Raw genomic sequence first — 5,766 nt, forward strand, 5'->3', positions numbered from 1 at the left:
ATATATATATATATATAGTTGCACAAGGTCACTTAACATACATGCATGAATATATTATTGGTTTAGACAATAAGGAAATCAACGCCGTAGGCTATTTATATATGTAATGTAAAACTACAGTTGTTTGCAACTCAAGGATACTATTTCGTGTTTTTTTGTTTGTTTTTTTTGGAGAGCAATTGCACGCGCGCTTGTATATGTATGAATGTATATGTATGTGTACATGTGCATATATATGTATGTGTAATACATATATATGTATGTGTAATACATATATTTACAATACATATTTATAAACATACATATCATGGGTTGGCAACTAAGTTCCCACCGTTCTTTTAAATTTTGGAATCTCTTTTTTTAGAGAATTCTATTTTTGAATCATTTTGGAATCTATTTTGATTTTTTTTTTCTAGTAAATTTTAGATCATTAAAATGGAATGTCAAGTTAAGAAAAACGAGCATTTTCGACACCTCCTTGTTTTTGCTTTTAATCAAGGTTCTAAGGCCGCAAAAACTGCTCGCAACATTTCTGCTGTGTATGGAGAGGATGCCATAGCTGAAAGAGCCGCTCGTGATTGGCATGCCGAGTTCCAAAGTGGATATTTTGACCTCAAAGACGCACCTCATTTTGGCCATCCAGCTGAGTTCGATGAAGAGCGATTAAACCAACTTTTGCACGAAAATTCTCGTCAAACGACAAGGGAACTGATAGAGAAAATGGAATGCTCCCACACTACTATAGAAAAGCATCTTCACTCAATGGGAAAGGTTCATAAGTATGGAGCATCGGTTCCGCATGCTTTAAGTGACAACAACAAAAATCAACGAGCCAAAGTCTCCACTGGTTTGCTTGCTCGTCACCGCTCAGCTCATGGACACAAGCAACAATTTCTTTACCGAATCGTTACTGGCGACGGAGAATGGTACCTGTAACATCAATATTAAGCCCCGGTAAACAAGCGACACCGCGCGTGAAACAAGATCTTCATCCACGTAAAACGTTGTGCGTATGGTGGGACTGGGAAGGAATTATCCATTACGAATTGCTTGAACGGAACCAAACGGTCAACGCGGAACTCTTTGTTCAACAGATGAAATGACTCAACACGGCTATTCAAGAGAAAAGACCTAATCGGCAGCATGGAGTTCTTCTGCTGCACGACAGCGGCCGCATTCATACCGCCAATATGATCAAGGAAGCCATTGAAACGCATGAGTGGGAAGTGCTGCCACACCCGCCGTACTCTCTTGATTTGGCACCAACGGATTTCCACCTCTTTCGATCTCTTTCAAATGCTATGCGCGGAGTTTCGTTCAATACTGATGCAGAATTGAGAGCTTGGTTGGATCAATTTTTCGTGTCGAAATCGGGTGATTTCTACCAACGAGGTATAGAAAATCTTGTTGAACGTTGGGAAGAAGTTGTAAACAATAAGGGTGAATACATTATTGATTAATTAGTTGCTATTTGTTATTAAACCTTTAAAAAAATTTTATTGAAAAAAAAACGGCGGGAACTTTGTTGCCAACCCAATAAATACAATATACATACATACATTGTATTATATTATGTTAACATATTGTCTATTTTCTATTGACATGTTAAGCACTCTACGTACAGAATATACTGAAATATCTGGTATGAAAGTAAAATTGTATTGCAGTTTTTTCAAATTTTTACATATTTCTGCGGATTTTCTTTTATAAAGTGGACTGAATGATCTGATGGAATGCATTGTCATTAAAATCTTGTCGCATTCAAGTGAATGTTTATTTAATCGGAATCTTCTAACATCTGAGGAACCAGTTATTGATATATAATATAATATAATATAACATTTCTCTGTCCTCTTTCTCTCTGTATGTATGTGTATATATATATATATATATATATATATATATATACACATACATACAGAGAGAAAGAGGACAGAGAAATGTTATATTATATTATATATCAATATATATATATATATAAATCTGATCGATCCCAGTACATATTTTTAAAGCTTGGTATTTGGCTTATCAACTTCATGCACCGAACCACTTAGTACGGAGACGTAAACAAACCAACCGGTTATCAAGCAATATGGGAGAAAAATAGAGGCACAAATCAGCCAAACGCACGCCCATATATATAAAGAATTATATAGTAGAAGACCATTTTTATTGTATGATGTTTGCATATTATTTCTTTATTGCCCACAGGGGGCTAAGCATAGAGGGGACAAACAGAGGGATTAAGTCGATTACATCGACCTCAGTGTGTAACTGGTACTTATTTAATCGACCCCGAAAGGATGAAAGGCAAAGTCGACCTCGGTGGAATTTGAACTCAGAACGTAACGACAGATGAAACACCGCTAAGCATTTCGCTCGGCGTGCTAACGTTTCTGCCAGCTCATCGCCTTTGGTGTTTGCATATTGTATGATATTATTATCGTTTTGCGTTGGATATTTGGCTCCGCGGATCGGAATCAAACAGCGAAATTGGATTGCAAATGGTTCATTGATATTACATCACTTGTCTGAAGAGATATATAAATGTTCATGTGGATACAGTAATTCATACCTATAAACGAGGGTGGATATATAAATATATTTATGAACCGATATATCTGTAGGAAGGCGACGAGCTGGTAGAAACGTTAGCGTACCGTGCGAAATGCTTAGTGGTATTTCGTCTGTCTTTACGTTGTAAGTTCAAATTCCGCCGAGGGCGAGTTGGCCTTTCATCCTTTCGGGTCGATAAATTAAGTACCGGTTGTTTACTGGGGTCGATCTAATCGACTGGCACCATCCCCCAAAATTTCGGGCCTTGTGCCTAAAGTAGCACGTCGAGCAAAATGGTTAGCGGCCTCTTTACGTTTTGAGTTCAAATTCCGTCGAGGTCGACATTGCTTTTTATCTCTTTAGGCTCGATAAAATAAATATCGGTCTATGTGATCGATCTTTCTCCTTCCCGAAATTTACTGGCCTAGTGCCAAAATTTGAAACTAGTATATCTGTTTAGGTGCATGATTGTATTTGATTGTACGTTGAACATTATAGATGGCTGGTTTTGCTGTGTTTTTCGTACAGAAGTTAGTTACTTATTTGTTTTGTTGCATCGGTGCTAATAACAAGATAACCAGCTTTGTTCATCGAGCAAATGAAATAGAAATTAGAGAACAGTACGCTAAGACTCAAATAACAAATATTACATAAATCTATACTATTTTACTGAAACGTCATTACGGCCGCTGACTACGTGTTAGGGATATTGTTTATTGATTTCAAGTAAATTTGTCCTCGGAAAGTAGTATTATTGATTCAATCGTCAACTTATTGTACTGATCCTACACATTCCTGGTGCACATCTCATCAACTGTAGAAGTTGGACCCATAATGTAATAGAGAAACTTCACAGTTTATGACGCTCTTCCTTTTTTTATGAACATTTAATATTGATTTCTTTTATTGATTCAAGGCCATCAATTTTGGTGGGATGATTAAATCAGCACTTATACTAGACTGCTAACGCTGGTACTTTGTTTCGTATGCATATGCAAGCTTTAAATTATATATATATATATATATATATATATATATATATATATATATATATATTAATGGATGTGTTTCACTCCACAAGCATTACGCACGCTACTAATAGTTTCAAGTACATGGCAAGTACCTTCATCGGGCGCCCGATGAACGTACTTGTCATGTACTTGAAACTATTAGTAGCGCGTGTAATGCATGTCGAGCGAAACAGACATTAATATTGGATTCTCATTAGATGGAGTACTCTTCTTGTTGATCATGACCTTTTTACGCGGATCAATTTGCTATATATCAATTTGTTAGTTACATAACTAGATGCTCAAATAATCAGATCTCTGAACTTAATGTCATGTTCCATTTGTAGTGTCTGCACATTTCTCATTAGCTCTCGGCAGATGTCATCTTTTTATTTTTTCTTTGCAATCTTTAACATAATGCTAGCGTCTGTTGGACAATTCATCTTTCCTATTTATACACAGTTTCTTTTCTGAGTAGCAACGCATCATCTGGTGTGCTGCGCTACACAATTTACAGAAGTTTAAAAGCACATTCTATTACTTTTCTTTCATATTATGGGCAAGTGTGCCTACCGCACACTGCCACATTGCTGTAACTTCTTATATTTTAATCTTTAGCAGTATCATTTCTACGAATTATTATATACTATAAACACCAGTACAGAGAACGCATTGAGGTCTTGTAGTTTATTGTATGACGAGGAATACGAGGACTACTTTTTGACCTTAGTGTATTATACCTTGGTTTCGCATTCTTTGTCATAAGAACCACCAAAGGATACATTTTCGTCCACTCTCAAGCATCTGTAGCATTATTTGTCAATTTGCAAAGAAATAGCTAATTTATAGCTAGATAAATTACTAGACATGGATTGTAGTTTCATCGTTTAATGATAGGTAAGAATATCTATCCTGACTTGAATGCATCCCTATACTCTTTGAATGCTGTATGCAGGTAAAGCTTCTTCTTTATATCATTCATATTGAAGAATTTATGGACAAGATGCTATTTTGTGTATTGCTAATTATTTGGTTGATTCGTTAGCACGCTGGACGAAATCCTTAGCGGTGTTTCGCCCATCGCTACGTTCTGAGTTCAAATTGCATTGAGGTAGAATTTGCCTTTCATCCTCTCGTGGTCAATAAATTTAGTACCTGTGAAACACTGAGGTTGATGTAATAGACAAGCCCCACCCCCCACAGTTCCAAGCCTTGTTCCAATAGTAGGATTATTATTGCAAAAGTAAGTACAGCCGTTGTTGGTTAAATCTTTTTCTTTTACTTACATGGAAAGGCAGGTATACAAATACATGAATGATATGATTGGTTGCATCATTTATTTGTGTACTTTCCATGTAAAAACACGTCTTACGCCTACTATTATTTATTTTCCTTTGCTGCTTCCATATATACTCTATGAAGATCATTCTTATAGATGACCTCCTACATCGGAACTAGCCACTGGGGATAAAAGAACTGGAGTTTAAGTTTCGAGAGCACATCATGGTGACATCTTCGCTCTAGCATTCTTCAACTCTGTCTCTCACACTCTCACACACACACACATCTATGCGTGCGTTTGCGTATGTGTATGCGTGTGTTATAAACATTGTTTTAAAGTAAAAAGTAAACAAGAAATAAATCATGACAGAGAGTTTATCCAGATGCTACACGGGTTACATTTTTTTAATTTCCCGGAAACACTAATTGGTAAATCTACATAATCAGATTGTTGGAAATGGATATTGACTGATATAATAATTAGTCCAACAGATGTATGATCCTTACTCAACACAGCAAAGCTAATGAAAGTTTTACACTAGTTGTTAGTCATTTATAAACCTTAAAAAAACTTTTATACGATATATCAGTCTTGTATAAAGGTTTTATAACGTCTTAAAACTAAAAATAATATCTTATATACAAACAGTTTATATGTTTTGCTAATATCATTGTAATTCTTCTCCCCCCTCTGTCTCTGACTGTCTGTTCCTCTTCCTGTTCTATTAATTCTGAATTTGATATTTCAAACGCAGATTGAGAGATATATAATAATAAATATTTCTGTAATGCAGTGTTAGCACGAGAACGTTATAGGAGAATACGCTCGTGTCATATACATATATAGATTAATACATACTTACATACCTACCGACATACATACATGAATACATATATATATATATATATACATATATAT

The sequence above is a fragment of the Octopus bimaculoides genome, chromosome 1 (assembly GCF_001194135.2).
Source record: "Octopus bimaculoides isolate UCB-OBI-ISO-001 chromosome 1, ASM119413v2, whole genome shotgun sequence".
NCBI lineage: Eukaryota > Metazoa > Mollusca > Cephalopoda > Octopoda > Octopodidae > Octopus > Octopus bimaculoides.